The sequence below is a fragment of the Drosophila serrata genome, unplaced genomic scaffold (genome assembly GCF_035046125.1).
Source record: "Drosophila serrata isolate PLE 108 unplaced genomic scaffold, ASM3504612v1 contig_276, whole genome shotgun sequence".
Lineage (NCBI taxonomy): Eukaryota > Metazoa > Arthropoda > Insecta > Diptera > Drosophilidae > Drosophila > Drosophila serrata.
The window spans coordinates 2,921,394-2,944,479 of record NW_028257174.1 but is presented as its reverse complement, the minus strand read 5'-3'; the positions used below and the strand labels follow the sequence as shown (position 1 = coordinate 2,944,479).

Sequence of the window (23,086 nt, the reverse complement as noted above, 5' to 3'; positions counted from 1 at the left end):
ATTTAAAAAATGCATAACTAAGCCAAAAAAAAGCATTAATTTCAATTCGGAAATATATAAATGATTTTTAGGGTCGGAAATGACTCCTTCACTTTCTTTCAAGCTGCTGACTGAAATTATAATATGTCTTATGAAAAAGTATCTTGGCTGATCAAAGTCGTTTTTTGTTATATATAAATATATAATACATTAAATCCTTAAGACCCCTATCTTTTATAATATTTCCTTTTTAAAATATTAATATAAAGACACAAAGCCGAGACAGTGTCAGTGTCCATCAATTAATATTCATTTGAAATGCCAAAAATTGTTTGCAAAAAAGAGGAAAAAACAGCATCATCAGTTGGTGAATGAATGAATGAAATGTTTACTGTAGCTGCCATATAAATACACTCTTGTATGGATTTTGCCATATTAAATGGCATGTTTATTGAACTCGTTGGATGTTTAATGAATTGCAAGCACACATGGCGCCATCCGCCCACACAAACATACGTGTATCTATATAGTATATATATATACACCTGTAAAACCTGTGTATTTACACTGCCATACGTTGTGCAAATACGTAATTCGTAATTTCGGGAAAAGCGTAATAGTGGCGCCAAATGAAAATATCAAAAGGTTCGAACGACAGCCGACAATCGATGCAATCGCAATCCCAATCACAATCACACAATATCGCACAATTACGTCAATCGCGGAGAAAAAGTTTGCTGCCCTACGGTTGAATGGAGGAGGTGTATTCAATATTCATTTTGATTACACATAAATGTACTCGAATAAAATTAAATTAAAATTCATTCCATACCCCGGGATACTGTCAATATGGCCGATGTTGTTCGCATTCTTTATGAGCTTCAGGAGGGGAAAAATTATTATTTCGAACGTTGTGAATTAAATGTTTGCCATTAGAGGGAAAATTATAAACTATTTAATAATTTGCTTTCGCATTTTGTTAAATTAAATGTTTATATATATAGTTATTTAACCTTGGAGCTTATCTTTTCCATAGTCCAGCACTTTTTCTCAACTATTTCTAATCCCTGTCATACTTTCCCTTTGTCTTATTTAACTTGACTTTTCCTTTATCTAATAACCATCATTTGCACAATTTTCCTGCTGCCCTCCCCTAACTTTCTTGGACTTTTCCGCATCAATATCCACTCAGCATTTTATCTTCTCTTATATATACATATAGATATCTTTAGCTTGGACAAATATTCGGTTCATATTAAATCGTTCCATCAAAAGTTGAACCAAGTCGTTGGCCGTTTTGTTGGCAAATGGCAAATGGCAGACAGAATCTGAATCAGAATCAGAAACAGAATCCGGGAACCCCCTCCGGCCACGCCCACTTCGCACTATATAAATTAATCAATTACAGGCGCACACACACCCGCAGAGCAATAACATTTTCGATCCCAAAGAGAGGAGAGGAGCGAGAGGAGAGAGCCATCAAATGCTGCAGCTCAGCTGTCAATTGGAGTTGTCGGTGCCATGACAGACGATTGCACAAACACATAGCACAGAGATACTCAAACAGAGATGCCCACACACACACACACACACACCGCACACCACACAGGAACACTGAAAAAAATTATACAAGAAAATGAAGTACTTCTTAGATAGGGCAGAAATTATTTATCAATATTTTAAAGTAGCTATAAATGCTAGATAAATCGGTATACGGTTTTATGCATCATATATAATTAGTTATGTAATTTAAGTCATATTTATTATTTACTTTAAATACTATTTTTCAAAATGTTCAACTTCGTTTAATATAATTTTACAAGATTTTCAACATATATTGATACAGAGTCAATATAAATGAATTAAATACAAGTTTTAGGATATGTTTTTGAATTTATTGATATTTTAAGTTAATTTCAATATTTTTAATTTCGATATTTTCAAATATGCATAATTTTCAATATTACACCCATAGAAAATATCTTTAAATAAATATGAATAATATGTAAATATGCAGAATATATTTAAATATATATTTAAAGTTGCTACAGATGCATTATTCGGTTTTATATATCGAAAAAAAATTACTTTAATAATGTATATCACATTTATGATTTACAGTAAATCCTATTTTTTTCACAATTTTCAACTTTGCTTAATAAAATTCCTCAAGATTTTCTCAATATATATTAAAAATATATATATTTCAATTTCGACATATTCAAATATGCATAATTTTCAATATTATACTGATAGAAAATATTTATAATTAAATAAGAATATATAAATAAATCCATAATTTCAAGTTGCAATTTTTAATGTCAAATAAATCAATATTCTGCTTGATATATCGGATCAATTTTATCGAAAAAAGAAACAAATAAATGAAATGATATATCTTTATTTTATATTAAGAATTTATTAACTATAAATTGTATATTATATATTTTAAAATTTTTATTTACCTATCAAAGTTAATGATATTTTCAATATAATAATGAGTGATACATTTCTGGTGATATTTGAATATTTTTAAAAAAGATGTTTAAAGACATTTATAAGCAAGTAAAAAATAGCATAATAGTTAGTTTTCTATCTTAAGATCTCTCTCACTCTCTCTTTAAACTAAAGATATATAAATGAGATAATAAAATATATACCCTAAAAACCAATTATTTCGCCCTGTGTAACACTCCAACACTCGAGTGAAGAGCATGTCCTTCCCGGTTCGCCTTTGGCTGTTTGTTGTGTGCTCGTCTATAAATCATGTTAATTACATTATAGCAAATAATTTTCCTGCTTTCCGACCCGCACATGGCGAGAGCATGTCTTCCACATAGACAGATTGTCGCTGGACATTCCAGAAAAACCCCACCCCACCCAAAAAAAAGGATACCCGATGGGTGTCCTTGTTTTTGAAAGCAGCCAAGCACTGAGCACATTCGTCATGTAAAATGCATCACTTATTTGCGCTCGCTGGCATTGCGGCTGGCAATATTTGTGGTCGGTCTCAACAACTGCAACCACACACACCCATAAAGAGAGCTCCCAAAGGACCTCCCGAAGGACCTCCCAAAAATCAAAAAACAAAAAAGAGAAAACCACCCAAAGAGACACCCAATCAATCCAAGAGTTCGTTGAATGGAAAATCCCGTAATGACCATTTCGAACGCTGATAAAGATCCTTTTGTTTTATTTGAATGGCAAAGAGATGCTGCACAGAAATTTCGAGTCCTTTGAGGAGGTTACAGCATGATGAGCCTATATTGGAGAACAATATTAATGAAAATCAAGGGAAATACAGAGCTTATTAATTTCGAAACATTCTTCAAACTTCATTCTCTCCACGTAACAATTTAATTTTAACAATAAACTTGTCCAGTTTATTTCTAAAAATAAGAAGAAGTAAACCTTTTCCCGCACAACTTTTCTTTACTTTCTGTTTGTTCACATTTGATTTGATTTAAGCAACTGCTAAGCAGCTTTCACTTTAGGAAAACCCCTTGGTAGTTTTCACAAGAAGATGAGCTCTGTTCGGAAAATTCGGGACAAGTAAATCATTTCACTATCACAATGGCTAAGAGAGCTGCAACTTTAACCAGCTAAAGTGGCAGCTCTTGATGAGGAAAAGGCATTTTCATTTTTCCCAACATGATTTCGTTTGCCCTTTTTTCCTTAGTATATATAGTATATATATATTCTTCCTCCAACAGATGGACAAGTGTCTTGTCTTGACTTAGTTTTTCACCGAAATGGCCGCCTGTCGAGATTTTCGACACACAAATGCGAGACAAAAGGAGGCGATAGGCATCTCCTTGGGTGTCCATGTATCGCCTCCATTGTCATCCATTTCATGTGGGTCAGGCACTCGGTTCGTTTAGGTTTCAGTTTCGGTTACAGTTTTTGGTCTGATTTCTGGGAAAGTGTCAGTCCAATAATATGCTCAAATGCACAAGGGAAAATTTTATAAATAAATAAAATGGTTTTATTAAAAGGGGAAGCATATTTAAGCAATCAAATGGGAAATGTTTAATGTGGCAAAGAATGAGGTAGTTTTCTTGGAAGCTATATAGTTTTCAAGCCACAAAATATCACAAATTTTTCAAAGAAACCTTCTATATTTTTTTTTTAGTGTAGGAGCATATGTAGCTAATCCATGGGAAGAATAAGTATGGCAATTGTAAGGCCAACTCTCTTTTGCTAGATGGGCCTTCGTCTAATGCAGTGGAAAAATGATTTGACTGGAGGCTTCCGCTCTGCGGTCCGAGTTGCCCTTTGTTGTGTTTTTCCCTTTTGTTTTGTTTTTTTTTCTCTTTCTCTTTGTGTGTGTGTGAAAATTTATGATTTTCCGAGTGACTTTGAAAATCTTTGGTAGTGGGTTTTTCTCTTTTTGGGCCTTTAGTTTCCTTTCGCTTGACATTTCACTTTTGGCGCTAGCGTTTGCCTTTTCATATTTCACATTTCGCATTTTATTTTCGCAGCCCTTTCTTTTTTTTTGCTGTGGTTTTGACTGACAAACATTTGGCTCTTGTTTGCCACTGACAAAAAAAAAGGAGTGGGGAGGTGAAAAACCGCCTCGAATACCCTTTACCAGCGATTTTCCGCTTCATGCCAAGGATGTGCGCGCACAAAGGACCCGCCGAATCCAAAAATTTCGAGTCCAAGTCCGAGTCCAGGACTCGACAGCTCGGAGAACACGTTCTTCCTTTTGGTTGCCGCCTTTTGCGTACGTGGCGTATACGTTATTTTTTAGGATTGAGGTCGCATTGGTGTGGATTTTTTTTTTACATTTCTGGCTGGTCTTTTTATTTTTGAGGGCGTTGCATAATACTTCTTAAATTTTATATGTATTTTTAAAATTCTTTAATTTAATTTGTAGTAAAGAGGGGTTTTGAAAGGTAGTTAGAAGTATATCCTTTTAATATCCCCATAAATTTATATTTAATTTATTTATGTGAGCTCCTTGCTTTGATTCCTTTAAATTTCATAGACTATAATCCAAATTTTAATTACTTCTTTCTAAATTAATTTAAGCAAAGACTTAATAACCATTTTATTCGAATTTTATATACCATTTATCGTCTTTTAATCAACAATATCTATTACTTAACCAACTTAACATTTGCATTATTCCCCCTAAAATTTCCTCTTAACTGTGGCTTAAACTATTCCAAAAGAGCAAAAATAGATCCCTCCATTAATCGCAGAGCATTTATCATTCGACTATGTGGCGGGGAAAATGGCTTTTCTGCTCCTGATGCTTCTGCTGGGTTTTTAATTATTTTCTTATGCCTCACTTAAGCCACCACAGCTGCCTTTTGGTCCTCGGTTCGTTTTTTTTTTTCAACCCTTTCAAGGCATATTGAGTGCTTTGTAATTTTTGCGGTTTTTAAGCCTTTTCCGGCAGAGCCCGCCCACTTTTTGTGGGGTGTGCCTGCCTAAAAATAAAGAAAGCGTATCAATAAAAGGGATTTCTTTGCAATGTTTCGCATTTTCTTTTCTTATTTTTTTTGTGTTTTGTGTTTTTGGGTTGGCCTGGTTTTTCCCCTCATTTCCCATTTTCGCCAGTGCCGTTTTTGTTGTTGTCGCGATTTAATCTTTGGCTGCTGTGGATAATTGCGAGCTTAAGCATGCGCATAAAAGTCATTACGTTGACTGCCACAGAACGGGCAATTTAGATTTATTCTAATTAGTGGGACTCCCCCCCAAAGAAGCTTCACAAACAACAAAGGCAACTCAGGAACAAGAACAACAACACACGTATTTCAAATGCTAATCAGTGCTCGAAGGGAAAAGCGAAGAAAAGCCAGGGAAAGCCAGGAAAAGCGGGGAACGTTGCTGGGGTATACATTGAAAAATGTCACTTCTTAGGCGATGAAGTTGCTTGGAAAATTAAGTTTTTTGGCCACGAATAGAACAAGTGACAGCAGCTGTTATTAGACAAAGTACTTGGAAAGGGTATTCAAGGTATTTTGGAATGATAAAGAAGGTATTATTTAAAAATATATAATATAATTTAATCAAATTGATGCAATGGTATTTTTTTAAATATTTTCCAATGATAAGTTTACTTTATTACAGAAAGAATCTCTTATTTAGAGGAGTTTTAGTATCCTTAAATATCGTAAGCATTGTTATATTATTTTTACTATCACATTAACTTTTAAATGTATCAAAAATAGTCATCTAAAATAATTTTAAATAAATATATAATATAATATAAAAATAAATAAATAAAACGCCGTTTTTATGGCATATTTTAAGTATCGTTAAATATGCTTAACATCCTCAAAATAATAATGATTTGTTAAGTGATTAAACAATTATATTAATATCAAAATTGATGTGTTCGATATTTAATATTTAATATTATAAGTGAAAAATAGTAATACAAAAATATTAAAATCGGTTTTTTTTAACTTCCAAATAGATGAATATAATACTATTTTTTTATATTTCTAAAAATATATTTTTTAATTACGATAATCGATAATATATAGTATATCAAAATTAATTATTAAAAATTTAAATCACATATCTATCATAAATTAATACAAAAACACTTAGAATAACATTTCTTTATAAAATGGAAATTAATTTGTTTAACTATTTAAAAAATATATCTTTAATCAGTAATTCCTTGTCGACTCTCAAACTTGGACTGTCCCTCAAATAAAATACCCTCACTTTTCCAATAGCCAAACAAATTGCCTGACTCCCACGTGTGAATTAGCGCAAATCCCACAGCGAATTTATTTTAATTTAAGAACGATTTGCTGAGAAAAAAAAGAGGATCCTGCCACAAAGGCGTTCCTTTCTTTTTTTCTATTTCTCACAATGGGGCAAGTGAAAATCAGCGGCAACTGTTGTTCTGGATTAGGATTTGTGGCCGTTGATGAATACAAACAAAGGCAATACAAAAAAGAACCAATTTAAATTGAAAGCAAAGCAGAGAATAATAAATTTTAAAGTACAATGGGTATATCAATAAATAATTATATAAATAACTCTTTAACACCTGTCACCCATGCAGGTGACATTAAAAAGGAATTATATTCATAAATTAATTTAAAGCTCTTTTCTTTTTGCACCATTTATTTACATTTGTGTTTAGTGAAAATCAATCAATAACAACAACAAAAAAATGTATTGTATCAACAACATAATAAGCTATTAAAATAAAGCCTACAACTAATCCTCCTTCTGCCATTCATGTGACATTTTATGATAATTTTCTGGCCTGAAGCTTAAATATTTTTCAAGCTGAAAGAAAAAATCTTAAAAATTAAGCTTTATTACAGAGCTCATCAATAGGTAATTTGGATCAGTATTTTAGCGAATAACCATTAAATTTTAAAGCTTCCTTCCACTTGGAAAGTCATAAAGATTTGGCAAAGATTTAAACCTTAAAAAAATAAGAAACTGATCTTAATCTAGATTATTTTGTGGTTAATTTCCTCTCTTACTTTTAGCCAATATCCATTACAATTTAATGGCAACTAGTATGTATGAATATTATATACTTTTGTGCCACTCAAAACCCTATCAACCAATAATTGGCCATCGAGTAACTTCTGCTCGAAGAGTTTGGCGAATATAAACATTCTGAGGAGGGGTCCAGGATAGCAGACATTTCCTACCAAGTATATATATATATATATATATGTATATATATATATGTATATATATATATGCACTTCCTGGGAGCCATCGTGCCATATTAATTATCCACAAAACACAAACACTTTGTTGCTAAAACTGAACGCCAAAGTAAACGCGCTACTTCGTCGTCATCGTGGCCATCGCTGTCTTGGCCATTAAATATTTAACGCCTGCCAAAACACTAATGACAAACACTAAAACTCAACACTAAATTTGAAATGCTTTAAAATTTTATTAAAGCATCCATTAAGGGGGGTCGCTATATATATATATATATATAAAATCAGGCGGGGGCCAAATAAATTTCACGCTTTAAGATGATGTCGGCCCCATTGTGAGTGTGCGAGTGTTTTGAGTGAGTGTTTTGAGTGTTTTTGAGAATGTGAGTGCCGGCGGCGTCGGCGGCTTGACGATGATGATGATGATGATGGGGGGAAGGAGAGTTAGGGGGGGTCACTATTTTCCACAGAGGGACGTCGGGTCACACTTTGTTTTTATTGCACGTGCTTGCTTTTAACGATTTACCTTTGTTCTTAATGCCAAAGCCGTCGACGGTTAAAATCGGACAGTTTTGTGTCTGGGGCAAAAAAGGTGTGAGAATTAATCTGAGGGTCATTACGAATTTTAGTGAGTTTTGGTATGGATAGTTTTATATACAGTTAAGGGGAATTTTCTGTAGATTGTCCTGCAGGGATTTAGGGGAAACTAAAGGAAGCCTAGTCATTTTTTGTGTCCAAAAGTTATTGGTTTAGTGAAGGAAAATGTTTAGATTTTAGGTAATTAAATTCAGATTGTATTTAAAACTAAATTTTATTAATAAAGTAATATGTATTATATATTTTTTATATATTTTATGTATCTAGTATTTTAATTATTCTTTTTATGTAATTAAATCCAGATTGTATTTAATACTTTACTTTATAAATAAAGTAATATATTTTATATATTTTTTATTTATCTAGTATTTTAATTATTCTTTATAGGTTATTAAATACAGATTGTATTTAATACTTTACTTTATAAATAAAGTAATACATATTGTATATTTTTACATATTTTATTTATGTCATATTTTAAGTATTTTTTTATACTGACATTTTTTAATACTGACATAAATTATTTTATTTTTTCATTTGTTTTTATTTAAAGAGGCAACAGGCATACATTTTTGCAATAAACTCCTATTTTATGTTTTATAATATTAATTTATACATTACTTAATTTTTATATATTTCATTTATCAAATACAATATATAAAACATTTTACTATGTTATTTACTATTATTTAAGCACAAAAATGTGTTTTTATTTTCATTTTCCTGTCATTATATGATTTTTCTATAAACAAGACCCCTCTATATATATTTCAATTACCCAACAATTCCCCTTTAGATTTAGCATTTATGAAAACCCTCAATGTATCCCCTGGATAAAGGGAATATCTCCTGCAATACCTGGGCTCTCTCTCAGCTGTGCTAAAAATTGTTGCATACCTTCTGGGGCGCGGCGATGGCAGGCCAAAGTCAAAGCTGTGAGTGGCTTGGTTGTGGGGAAAAGTGCCTTGGGTATCTCCCACTGTCGAACTGCTTACCCATAGATCTTTAAAAACATTCCAAGAACTGAGGGAGCAGGGAGGAGCTGTATGGAAAGGACGAAAAGGAGGGGCAAGGAGTGGCTGAAGCTGTGCGTCCTGTGCTTTTTTCCCCCTTAGCAAGGCAAACAGCCAACGACAGCCATACAATTTTAATCACATTAAGTTCGCGCTGTCGAGAGAATGCGAGGCGAGACTACTTCCTTCTGGAGTCTGCAGCTCCACCATATCCCCCTTCTCCCCCTAACCCCCCCTTTTTGGGGGCATCCCCCCTCTCCCCCTGCTCTTGTTTGTTTGTTTGTAATGAATATTTGCAAGTTGTGCCTTGAGTTTTCAGTGCAAACAAACTTAAAAACTGTAGCGCACTCAAGCAAAATAAATACTTGAGCAACAGCAGCGGCCACGCCCACACAGCCGCCTTTGCTGTTTTTTTCTCGCTCTACATTTTTTTTCTCCAGATTTCTTCTTTTTTTTATTTTTCAAAAAAATTTATTTGGTTAAGTGACTTTGAGCCCGAGACTGTGCAAGCAGCTCATGTATGTGTTTGTGTGTGTGCGTGTGTGATTCCCCTCCTATTTCCTTTCTTTCTTTTTTTTTTGTTTTATGTGTGTGTGTGTGTGTGTAGACATGCGGATAAAGTGTGGAAAGAGAGAGAGAGAGAGACAGAATGGAGAGAGAAAAGGATGCAAAGGCTTCATGCATATTGAAACAAAGTGAGTGCTCGCATTGCGTATACGCAGTGTGGCCTCCAAAAAAATAATAAATTAAATGAGAATAAAAATAAAAATAAACCAAAAACAAAAAGGGAGATGGGCGTGGCATCAGCCAATCATTAGCTTAAGAATTGGGTATTAGTTGGTTGAACAAAATGAAAAATGAGCAAAGGAATGTTGTCTTCTACCATGAAAAGGCAAAAGGAAACGGAAGTTTTTCACGAAAACAATCCAAGAATTTGGTAGAAACTTTGTCAAGCAATTCTTTTGAGGGCAAATGCCTTAAGCTTTTGACAATAATAAGTCAGAATTTGATAATAAATATATAAAAGATTAAAAATATTTCAAGATAAAAGGGAGTAAATATTATTCAAGTATTTTATTTATTATTTCTTTATATTTATAATATTATATAATTTATATTTGTAATTAATAGAAAATGCTCTCTAAAAATACTTTAATCGAATGTAGGTTTCTAACTCTCAAAATTTATTTATTGATTGATAATATTTATAATATTATAGTATTTATATTTCTAATTAATAGGAAATGCTCTCTAGAATTGCTTCAACAGAACTCTTAAAATGTATTTATTAATTGTTTACTGTGTCAGTTTTTTTGGTATATTTTTTCTTTATATTTTTAATTTTCAAATTTATTGTCTGAATATATATTTGTAAAATTTTTATATAATATTATGTTATCTATAGAAAGTGCTCTGTGGAAAATGTTTAGAACGGGCATATGTTCCATTTCTTTAAACATATTTATTTATTACTTATTTTGTCAGTTTTTCTGTGAAAAATTTAAGCCATAAGTCTTATATAGTTTTTGTATATATCTCTAAGATTTTCTTTTATGACTTGTATTATACCTAATTTTATTTATTAAAAATGACATATTTCAATATTTCTACAATAACATTAATAAGTATTTGATGTTCCATCAACCATTTCAGCCATAAATCGTGTATTTTTTTACGATTTATTTATATATCCCTAAGAGTTTAAGATATCTTTTCTAGATTTCCATATTTAAACCATCAATCTTATATCTTTTATCTGAATATCTTTGAGTTTTAAAGATTTCTTTTTCTGATTTCTATATAGTCTTTGCATCTTTCCCTGTGACTTGCATTGGCAAGCCTATTGCTCTTATATAGCCAGTTCCAGTTTAAGCGACAGAATGCGATGCTAATGACACACTGGCAGACCTTGGCACCCAAATCCCAGCATCCACTCCCCCTACTCTACCCCTTTCTACCCCCACCAATCACGATCAGGAGGCATTCCTCTCCACAAATGCAAATCCGAAATCAAAAGCTCCCTTTAGTTTCGGTTCAGAGGCGGAGAAGGGAGTCCTGCCGAGGGCAACATGCCGCAACTTGGCGGCAAAAGTACACAATAAATTTGCATGCTGGCTCACACACACACAGAGAGTGAGAGAGACTTACACACACACCTCCCCCCCATATACACCCCGAGGTTTTTATGAATAGAAATTGTTAGCACACAATAACAGGCAGACGGAGCGTGAAACGACAGGGGCGTCGCTCTTAAAAAAAAGGGGGGAGCGAGAGAGAGAGCCATGTGCATAATGCCTAATAATACGCATATTGTAATATCTGTATTATACGACGACTGGCGGAGAGCGAATGTCATTATGTGGCCAACACCCAGGACACGATCCCTTTCCCCCCTTTTCTCCTTTTTGGCACACATAGAAATATTGTATAAAAATTGCGGCTTAATCACGACGCTGCAACACGAGCAAATCTGCAATATGCAATCTGCAACTGAAGCTGCAGCTGAATGCGAATGCGAATACGAATCCGTGGCAAATGCCGCCAGGCAACTGCCAAAGTGCCTCAAAAGCCAGTTTGGTATGTGCACAGTGGGACAAAATGGTCAAAAAACAATAGAAACAATCAGGAAACCCGAAGTTTATATACCATTGCAGTTTCATATTAAATGATAGAATGATCATAATTAAATTAATTCCTTTAATCAATATTTATTGATATTTTTATATGACAATTTTTTCAATATATCAAATTTAAAAAATCTCATAACCAGGCCAAAAATGCTTTAATTCTAATTCGACAAGCAGTTATATGTTAGTTTTTAGTAGGTTAATAAATTTGCATACTCAATTTAAAATGTAAAATTTGTACAAATTATTGATCATTGTAATGATGTAACCCCTTATAAAATTTGGAAAAAATTGAAAATTTTTGAAACATTTTTATTTACTGCTAGAAAGTTTCGCCTGTTGATGCTGATCAAGAATATATATGATTTATAGGGTCGGAAATGACTCCTTTACTTTCTTTTAAGCTTCCGCCTAAAATTAGAATACTCTGCAAGGATATAAAAATAATATAAATACATACTTTTTCTAGACTAGTTAATTTGAGATTATAAATTATTAAAATATAAAATTATTGATCCTTTTCCAATTAATTTATATAGACTTTTGACCCAATGTAAGCTCTGCGTTCGTATCAATGTGAAGCTTAGACGACGCCTGCCAGGCTGCCACTGTCAGACGACAGAGTATGGCTGCCAGTAAGCTTTTCCTCTCTTAACCCATTCCCCCTTAACCCATTCCTCTCTTAACCCATTCCCCCCCCTTAAGCCTAGCTGGTGCAACCCCAAAAGTTAACCCAGGATTGCCCCTTTGGCAAGGCTCCACGTGGCCGCCATGTCTGCATTATTTGTGCTCATATGTGGCCTGTGCCATTGGTTCCACCGATTCCACTGGGCTCCTCTGGACCTCCAAATTCCCAGTCCCAGTCGCAGTTTCCAGTCCCAGTTTCCCGCCTCTTGCCTTAACCCTTGGCTAACTCTTATGCCCGCAGATTTGGGTTAAAAGTAGCTTCCCTTGTGTATTTAATAGTATTCCAGACTCGCCTTCATCTTTTGCCAGCTGCAATTGTTATGTGCAGAAAGGGTTGCAGCAGCCTGAAAAGTGTTGAGTTGCCCTCCTTAGGAACAAAAAAAATATATATAGAGATGAAGAAATATACATATAGAAGAAAAAATGGGAATGATGTCGCTTTTCTGCTTGGCATGCATTGCATTGGCAAAAAGGATGCCTGAAGTCAAAGAATTTTCCGCCTCGCCCCCCCCTTCAAGCATCAGATACTTTTGTATGCAAATTTCTCAGCTTTCGAGTTTTAGGGCGAGTTTTGGATTTCCATTTTCCATTTCTATTTGAGTTATGTAAGTGCACGTACTCCCTTTCAAATACCATTCGCATTCACATTCCCATTCATATTCACATTCACATTCCACTCCCGTTCAGAGCTATTTAATTTATTTGTTTAATCTTTTAAGTCTTTAATGGTACGGCCAATGAAATTGTAACAAAAAATAATTGTCTGAGCAAAACACAAGTTACTCTTGTTATTAATTAAGTGGCATTAACTTGGCAAATACCAAGCAAAGCCTTCAAGCAGAATCATTTCCAAATCATTAGCAGCACAAAAAATACATAAATTGTTGGCAGACCCCATTTTGGCCATTGAAATGTATACCAAAGTATTCCCAGAAATCGTCAACATCAATTATATTAAAAGGAAAATGTAGGTAAAGCTTTCAGAATTAATTAGCAGCAAATCAAGGAGGGAAAACATGACAATAAAAGACTTTATTTTTGGAATTGATAAATTGCCAAGGTGAAGGTAAATTTTTGGGTAATTTTATGTGATGTTAAATATACAAAATATAATGTATAGAGATACTACTACTTCAGCTACAATTTTTATATTTTTTTAATCGAAAATTTTTCAAAAATATATTTATAAAATAAGAACTCCTAATAGTATTTAAATATAATAATAAAACTATCAAGAAGATACTATAACTTCAGATAAAAAATATGTAATAAATGTTAAGTTTGCAATCTTAAAAAACCCTCAAGAAAATCTAAGAAAAACCCTAAGGAAAAATGCCAATGGAAACTGCAAAACTTGCAACATCTGCCACACATGCTACACCTTTAAAAAAAATACAACAAAACAACAAAAGCCTAGAGAGTAAAGGTAATAAAAAACCTGGAAACCACACCTGCCAATATCCTCTAGCAAAATGGATGATTGCAAAACATGAACCGATTGCAATGGATATTGGTCAGCATTCGATATTGTTCGATTTTCGAGAACAATTAAAACTAAGTGAGACGGGTTGAAAAACAACAGCGCAATCACATATCATTAGATTTAATTGATTGCGCCTAACCAACCGAACCATCATCATCATCATCATCATCACCAGCAACAGGACATTTTCCCATTTTCCTTTTATTTTTTTTGGTGTTAGTACTTGCAATGGCGACCACAAAAGCGGATATAAAAATTGCTGTGTATGCCACAAAATTTGGGGAGGAGAGTTCAAATGAAATTGAACACTTTACAAAATGCCCAATGGACTGCTATGCTTTCTCTCTCTCTGTCCCCTTTCAAAAATTTAGGTGGCAGGTAAAAGCAATTTGCAGTTAATTAGCAGACTAAGAGCCACACAAAAGGCATCATCTGTAAGCCGTTGAGAAGTGCACATTTGCCGCAAACTGGTTGCAACACAAAGATGAAAACTTCAAGTTGACCGCACTTAAGATCCCTTTTTGCACAGATTTTGTGCATACTCAAAAACAAGGCATTAATTTCAACCGATTTCCTTTGGCAACATTCAATTACTATTCCCTGGGATAATGCGGTAAAAGCGGGAAGAAACATAGAGAGAAATGGGAAGAGAGTTTCCTGCCAAAAACAATGTCAAATTGTCAGATAGATGGATGTTCGGTTGGCTGGCAAGTGATTAAATGCGTAGAACAGCATGGAAAATGCATTTTCCACAGCAAGGGTTTCCCCCCCCCCCCCCCGCCACTATGTGTAAATGGGGAAAATGAGGGAACGGCTGAATGGCCGGCTGACTCTGCATCCAACAAATTGACCCCTGAAGCATATGAAGTGGAAAAAAACAGGATCGCACAGCGGCCAGCAAATTATAATTGATGTTGCACTGTCAGAAAAACACATTAAAAATTCAAATAAAAATAAAAAAAAAAACAATTACTAGTATTTGAATATCAACATCAACTAAAAACAAAGAGGGATTAATTTTTTCTGGTTAAAATGTAACATAAATAATTGGTTGAACAATTACTACAAAAAGACCACCTTATATAAAATAATATATTTCCTATTATCTTCACATAATTTTAACCAATCTTTACTCTAAAAATATTGATGTCTTCCAAAAATATATAAATATATTTATTTATCATCTTCAAAGTATTTTATATCTGTCAGAAAATAAATTAAAAATTAAGCTACAAATTAAAAAAAAAACGATTACTAGTATTTGAAATGATATATATACACAAACATAATTAAAAATCAAAAATATATTATTTTTTATGGTTAAAATGTAACATAAATAATTGTACTAAAGGTTGAACAATGACTAGAAAAAGGCGACCTTATATAAAATTATATATTTCCTATTATCTTCAAATAATTTTAACAAATCTTTACTCTATATCTCCGTAATTTTAAAGCTTCCAATTATTTATTTAAGGTTAAGTCTGTCCTTAATTTTATTGAAAGTATTAAAAATTTGTATATAAAATCAAATACATTTTTTTTTGAAATATTTATTTAAGCCACCTCATCTGTATTATAATATTCAAACCCCTTTCTCCAAGTGTAAAATGTGTTAGGACCTCCATCCGTACTAGGGGGCCCTTTTGGAAATTTTACAAGCATATTGATTCGATCTGATCTGTTCGGTTGCAATTTGTGCCTCTGTTAAGCCCATTCCCCCACGGCAGAGCCCCCTCTTTCTCTCAGTGTGTGAACAGTGTCAGCTGCTGGGCCGGCCGTTATTTAACATTAATTTATGCATTACTAGAGCGCTTAAATTAATCAGCGTTTGGCCACAGCAGCAGCATCATCGAAAACAAAATTTAATGTCTATCTTTCTTTAAAAAAAATCAACCTCAATCGGTTGCAATTAAAACGAAAAGCGTAAAATTCATTAAGAGCTTAAAAAGAATTAACACAACTTAGGCAAAGACAAAGGCAAATGCAAAAAAAAGCAGTTGGATATACCAAAAAAAGGGAAATGTATCTTTCATTTCAAGGGGGGTGAAAATTACCCAAAAAGGAAAGAGGAAAACAACAAAAAGGAAAGCAGAGAAAAGATGGAAGAAGAAGGAGAAAGTGGAATCTTAATTGTTCTTAAGGGAAAATATTTAATTTCACACTTTACATATTTACTAAGCACATTTACGTTTATCTTTTTATCATTACAGAATCATCAGATAAATAAGCAGACGATTTTTTGGTAATTCCAAGCTTGGATATTTTGGGTAAGTCAGGGAGATCTTGAAGTATTATTATACTATTAAGGGATAAGAATTAAAATAAATATATAATTGAAATCTATTGGTTAAACAAGAAGTTAGATTTAGGTATTTTATGGTTCTTGTGATTCCTTTCTGCCTTCCTAACTTTGTTTTAAATGTTTAAAATAGATTTTCTCTTCTCTTCAAGCAGGATTTTATACGATAAATTATTTTATATTGAGACCTTACATTTGTTTGTATTATTTATTTATTTAGTTATTTGTATAACTAAAATTAAAACATATTTAATATAATATAAGTTCGCGTATAACTTTCTTCCTCTTTAAGTTTGATATATATGTTTGAAATATATTTTCACTTTGGTTTAAATAAGCTTATCAGGCATATTTTATTTAAAATATATACTATTTATTTTCTTATAAATTTATATATCTATTGATTTATTTATTTGTTTAGATTTTCTACAAATTTCTGTTTATTTTGTTTATTTTTTTTAGAACCTAGTAAAAACTTTCTCAATCAAGAACTCCACTTCAGTGAGTCTCCACTCTCACTTATTCAGCAGGAGAGTTCATAATGCCAATTTTGCTCTGGCCTGATGGTTCCTTCATCCTGCTCCTCATCCATCTGTCAGTTATTCAGTGAGTCAGTCAGTCAGTCAGTCAGTCAGTTTGGCCAGCAAACTGAGCTGAGCCGAGCTGAGCTCTGGCGAATGATAAATGGCTGACATTGTGGATTGTAGGCAACATTAAGCGTTGTTGAAGCGCCGCAGATTGCAATCGTTGAGGCAGGCGCCCCTCTACCAAGTCCTTAACTGTAGAATGGACCCTGGAACCACGCCCCTAATCCCGCCCCCCTTTCCCCACTCAATGTTGGGTTACTTCCATGGTTTTTCATCTACCCCGTTTTGTCCAGGTGCGCGTCCCAGGGAATGCTGGAATTTTTTTACAAAATATTCCTTTGATATATTCGATGCAGAAAAATAAATGGATTTTAAATAAGAAAAATTTTATAGTTAAATTGTGGCAGAAAAAGGTACATACAGGCCTGAAAATCTTTGACTAAGAAATGTTCCCCTTTTTACAGAAGCTTCTTTGACAAGTTTTATATTATAGTTCAAACTAGAATTTGTTTAAGAATAGCTGGCATATTTTTATAAAATTAATTTTTATATTATATTGAAAGTAATTCCAGAAAAATAAATGTATTTTAAATAAGTAAATTTATTATAGTAAAATTTAGGCAGTTAAATGAAATTTTTTACTAAGAAATTTTCCCCTTTTTACAAAAGCTTCCTTGACAAGTTTTATACTATAATTCAAACTAGAATTTGTTTAAGAATAGCTAGCATATTTTTCTTAAATTTTATATTATATTGGAAGTAATTCCTTGATTTCCAGAGCATCTTTTCGTTGAGTGTTAGTCAGACTTTTCCAAAGTTTACTGTAACACAACTCACCTTTGGGCACACCGTCACTCTACCTTTAGGATTTTTCCCTGACAGCCGGCAAACTTGTAATTTGTAATGTCGAAAGAGATGGAGGTGTGGAGTTGCTGCCTGGTCTGGGGTCATGATTTTCAAATGAAATGCATTTCTGAACTTTTGCGGTGATTTAATGATGTGCCCCGGGAAAGTGCCTAGCTCCAAGGCACTTGAGAATATGAATCATTTGAATCGAGTGAGAGAGAATAAAAAAAGCGACACGAGTGTGCAAGAAGAGGCAGGTGCTTGATTATAAAACGCTCGAATTGATTTGAAAAAAACATGATGGGGGAACCCAACTCAAAACCCTAATTCAAAAACCAATTCAAAACCCAATTCAAAACCGATATTGTCAGTCGATGCTCTCATTGAATTTGCGGTTCTAATTAGCTGCAATTAAGTGATTAAAAGCCATCAGCCCAGACTCTGTGGATACTGATGTCGATCTGGCCATAATTCAGGCCTCACATAAAATTTCTGGTTTCCTTCTTGTTTTATGTTTATTATCTTTTTTTTTTTTTGTTGCGCATAATAAATGCCAATTAATTATGACAAGAGCAGTTACAAAATGAAAGCAGCGAATTTCTGACAGATAAATCTGTAAATTGTCATGTGCTATGGAAATGCGGCCAGCAACAAAATATTGTGATGACTTTTTAATTAAAAACAATAAAACTGTTTGTCGTATTTTATATATGTATCGATTGGTTAGCAGGACTCATATTTTTGTATATTTTTCTATATAAATATATTTTACTTCTGCGTGTTTATCAATTCCGGACAAACGGCGACAGCCAAAGCCAGCATAAGTCCGATTATCGGTTCAGTTCAGTGACTAGTATGAATATATATATAAATATATATGTCTATATACATAGAGCTATAATAGTCATGGCCATTTTCCGAGAGGATTTTCAGTTTATCCCCCGATTGATGGACTGCTGCTACCCCCGCATTTTGTTTGGCAAATATTTTTTGGCAATTTGATTGCGTTTTTATGAAGCTTCGACTGGCTTTGGCTTTGGCTTTGGCTTCAGGTGAATCATATTTTATAGTTTTTATAGCTCTAAATTATGTGGGTTTAGTATTAAATATATTTAATCTTATAAAAATAAACATACATTAAAAGAATATTTAATATTTTAAAGCTTTGATAGGTTTTTTTGACTTGTGCAATAAATTTTATTCATTTTATTATTTTTAATCTATTCTGGGTATAATTATTACAGTTAAGAGCTCGAAACACAGTGAAGGAGGCATTTCCGACCCCATAAATCATATATATTCTTGATCAGCATAAATAGGCGAATCTTTCTAGATATAAAACAGAGGAACAAATTTTTGAAAAATTTTTTCCCCATTTTTTCAAGCTATTTTTTCATTGTTAACATTTTGAAAAATTGACAAAAATTGAAATAGATAAAAAATGAAATTTGAGTATGCAGATTTATTAGTCCATTAAAAACTAGAACAGAACAGCTTTCCGAATCGAAATTAATGCATTTTTGGCTGAGTAGTGTGTTTTTAAAATTTTTATTTGTTGAACAAAATTGTCATATAAAAATATCGAATTATCGACTAAAACACGGTATTTTAATTTTAGTCAGAAGCTTGAAACTAAGTTATGGAGTCATTTCCGACCCCATAAAACATATATATTCTTGATCAGCATCAACAGGCGAAGCTATTTCCGGGCAAAAAAAAATGTTTTCAAAATTTTTCAATTTTTTGAAGGGGTTACATCCTTAAAATTTTCAAAAATCGTCAAAAAAAAATGAATTTTTTTCAATTTTAAACTGAGTATGCAGATTTATTAATGTAATAAAAACTAACATAAAACTGCATTCTTAATAAAAATTAATGAATTTTTAACCTAGTTATGAGATTTTTAAAATTTGATTTGTCGAGAAATTTGGCATATAAAAATATCGTTAAATATTGATAGAAAGAATGCTTTTCGTTTCGATAATAAAAATGAATTCTAAAGTGCTATAGTATATAAACTTCAACTCTCCGAAGTTAGTTTCCTTTCTTTTTGTTTTGCTTATATAGATATGTGCCCTTAAATGCTATATATGTATTTCTCCTTTTTGAAATTGCATGGATCAAGAATACTGATATTTTCCGTATAATATATATTATAGATATTAAATTTTAACTCAATCTACCTAACCATTCCCATCTTTAGCTAGATACACACTTATATTCCCACACTTATATAATTTATACAAATATTACCCATACGCCATGTTGGTCCCTGCAAATATTACCCATACGCAATGTTGTACACCATATAGAGAGGGAAAAAGGAGGCAAAAAAAGGCAATGTCCAGTTATTAGCTGACCAACTGAGTTCTCTTCGATTTTGGCTCAACTCAGTTCAGTTACCAAAAAAAAAAAACAGAACTGGCCGGCAAACAAATGACCGTTTTATGGACGGCAATCAAACACAAGACCACAAATACTTAAACTTATGTATTGAGGGGGGAGGGGAGAGGGAAGGGGGCACAACACACACACACACACACACACACACACTATATATATATATACGATTGAAAGCAGCAGCCAGATATGGACGCCAACGCCATATGTATGCGCATTGGATCCCTGCCATCGCCATCATCATCATCATCATCATCATCATCGTGGCTTGGCAAAAGTTCCAATTTTTCACAGAACTCGACCACAAAATAAAAAACACATTCTTATTACAAATCGTGGCCGAGTGGCATGCCAAAAAAAAAAAAGAAAATAAGAAAAAGTATGTTTTCATTCCCATAAGTGAAAAAAAGGAGGAGAAGATCGGAAAACCGAAAACCCAACTGACGCACTTATTTTGCGCTTTGAATCCAATCACGTACCAATTTTCCAAATTTAACCTTTTTGAGCCGGGGCTCAGTAGCTCCGACTGCCAATAAAAACCATTTGCCAGAGTGAAATTTATATGGGCGCGTCGATAAAAAAAGAAAGCAAGAAAGAAGAATGTATTTGGAAGGAGCGAAAAAGGATGCTATGAGTGAGTGCGAGGGGTCAAAGGACCACCGCAGGCCAAATGCAGGCAGGCCTTTTGAACCACTTTCAATTGACCAACGGCTCAGACTCTGGCATTTTCAGTTACCAATATGGTAAAATTCCCACTTCTGGCTTCTCTTCAACTTTCTGTTATATTTAAAACCAAATAAAATGGATATATTAGTGTTTATTTGGTTTTAAAACAAAGGTTTTATTACTCTTAGCTCTCTACTGTTGAGAATTTTATGTGGTATGTGCAATTTGTTTCGCTTAGTTCACTTTACTTCTGCTCTTTTTTAATTTTCCTTTATTTTTTATACAATATATATATATATATATATAAAGATATATATATGTTTGCCTGACTCTGTCTCTGCCTGTAAGCGACACCATAAAATATTGAACGTGTTGAGCACACACGCGGGCACAAGTGCACTTGCAAGTGTGTTTTGGGGAAAAGTGCAGGGAAAACTCATTGGTCTCGAGTTCGTTTCTCGATTGTGGGATTCCGGATTCTGGACTCCCGATTCTCGGTTCTACTTGTTTCGTTTGTGTTTTCTGTTTTTTTCCCCTCTCTGGCACTTTTGGCTTTTGTTGCCAACATCCTGTCGCTCGCTTTCGTCCTTCGTCCCTTTGACTTCAGCTCAACTTTGACCCCCAGCGACCCCGTTACGAGTGACGCCTCATTTTCTTTATTTCTGGCGGCAGCACGCGCATTACATTACATTACGACATGGCCGGAGAGGGTCCTGAGTCCTCATCCTGGTCGGTATCCGCATCCGCATCCGCATCCTTGTCCAAGCGAAACAGAAAGAGAGGGAGTCGCCTTTCGGCCATTTCTATTCGAGGAAGTGCGAGTGTCAAGTGAGTGCTTTGAGTGCTCGGCTTATTCATGGATTCGAATGGAATGGAATGGATATCTCGGAGTAATGTTGAGCAGTCAGTTCATTAATGGAAAAATACTTTAGCTATTATTTGCAGTAATTGAAATATTCCCGAAAGTTTGTAAGGGACAAGAAAGCAAGAGTTTTAAAGAATATATTCAGAATAAATATACTATTTAAGGAATTTATTTCGGTTATTAAAGGACTGTAAATATCTATTGCTCCTGTCTATATCCATTTTATGTTGTCTATAAACCTCACAGGACTTGCCCCTAAAACGTTTACCGCTTAATCAGCTAAATGCGTGTCCTTGAAGCATTTAAAGCCTTTTCTGTGGTTTTTCATTACTTTACACTCACCCTGCCAGGCAGGGCTTCCTTGGCGGGATCTCTTCTCGATTTTTTCGGTACAAATTGATGCCATCTGTTCGGCGTTTAATGCCTCGGGGTCTTGGCCCGCTCCCGGGCCATTTGTCGTGCAACACTTTCAGCGCTTTTTAATGCAGTGGCTGCATAATTTTTACGCCCGTAAGTCGCCTGCATTATCCGGGCCATAAATCGGACAGGACTTGGTTTCCTTTTCACCCTTTTCCTCCCAGCATCCTGCTGAGGATGTGGATGAAAGTAAGGATGGAAATGGGAATGGGAATGGCAGCCTTGGTGCCCGAGGACCTCTGTGGTGGCGCAGTTAATTTTGGTCAGCGAGCAGCTCGATTCTCACACGATTTGCTCCAACTCGCACATCCTCATCCTCACACTCACACTCGCAGGACTCACCTGACCCGAAAGCCACTTAAGAGCCATTCAAATTACGTTTCATTACGCTTATTGATGGGGGGAAAGGGGGGACAGTAACAAACCTTTTTTATGGCCGACAGGTGACTACGAATTTTGGGAGCAAACTGGGCTTTGAAATACCCTGGAATGGAATTCTATACCTCAAACTTGATATGTAACATCTATGAATCCTATTTGATATAATAACATTTCAGAAGTATACATTTTAAAGCATATATTATTGGAAATATTAGTTAAGAATTATCTCATCTGTAGGTAATAAATAGTCTATAGCACCGTAAAAGCTTGTGCCTTTTGTTTTATGGCCTTCAACTTTTAAATTCAATTTCATAACTTTTTTATTTCGCTGGCCAGCCAAAAGTTATTGATTTAATTCGTATCTGGGGAATGCTTAATCAAAAATATATCCGAATATATGGAAAGCCTTGGCTTCACCTCCACCTTTTGCTCTCATTTCCCTGTTTTCTCGGACTGCCAACTTCAGACTTCGGACTATGGGAAAAAGGGGAAGGAAAAGTTGCGCCTGGCAATTTGTTGGTCGGGAAATGCGAGCGTGAGCTCGTTAGGGCTTCTCCTTCGAGATAGTTTTCCTT

At 34.0% G+C, this 23,086-nt stretch overlaps 1 protein-coding gene across 1 annotated transcript in view; it reads left to right on the top strand.

Annotated features, from left to right (window-relative positions):
- LOC110180619 (uncharacterized) overlaps positions 1 to 23,086 on the top strand; it is a 106,131-nt gene that overhangs the window by 30,033 nt on the left and 53,012 nt on the right. Inside the window, exon 2 of the mRNA XM_086835536.1 lies at positions 16,261 to 16,317. The gene's annotated coding sequence lies outside the window, so the exon portion shown is untranslated. The remainder of the gene's footprint in view (positions 1 to 16,260; positions 16,318 to 23,086) is intronic.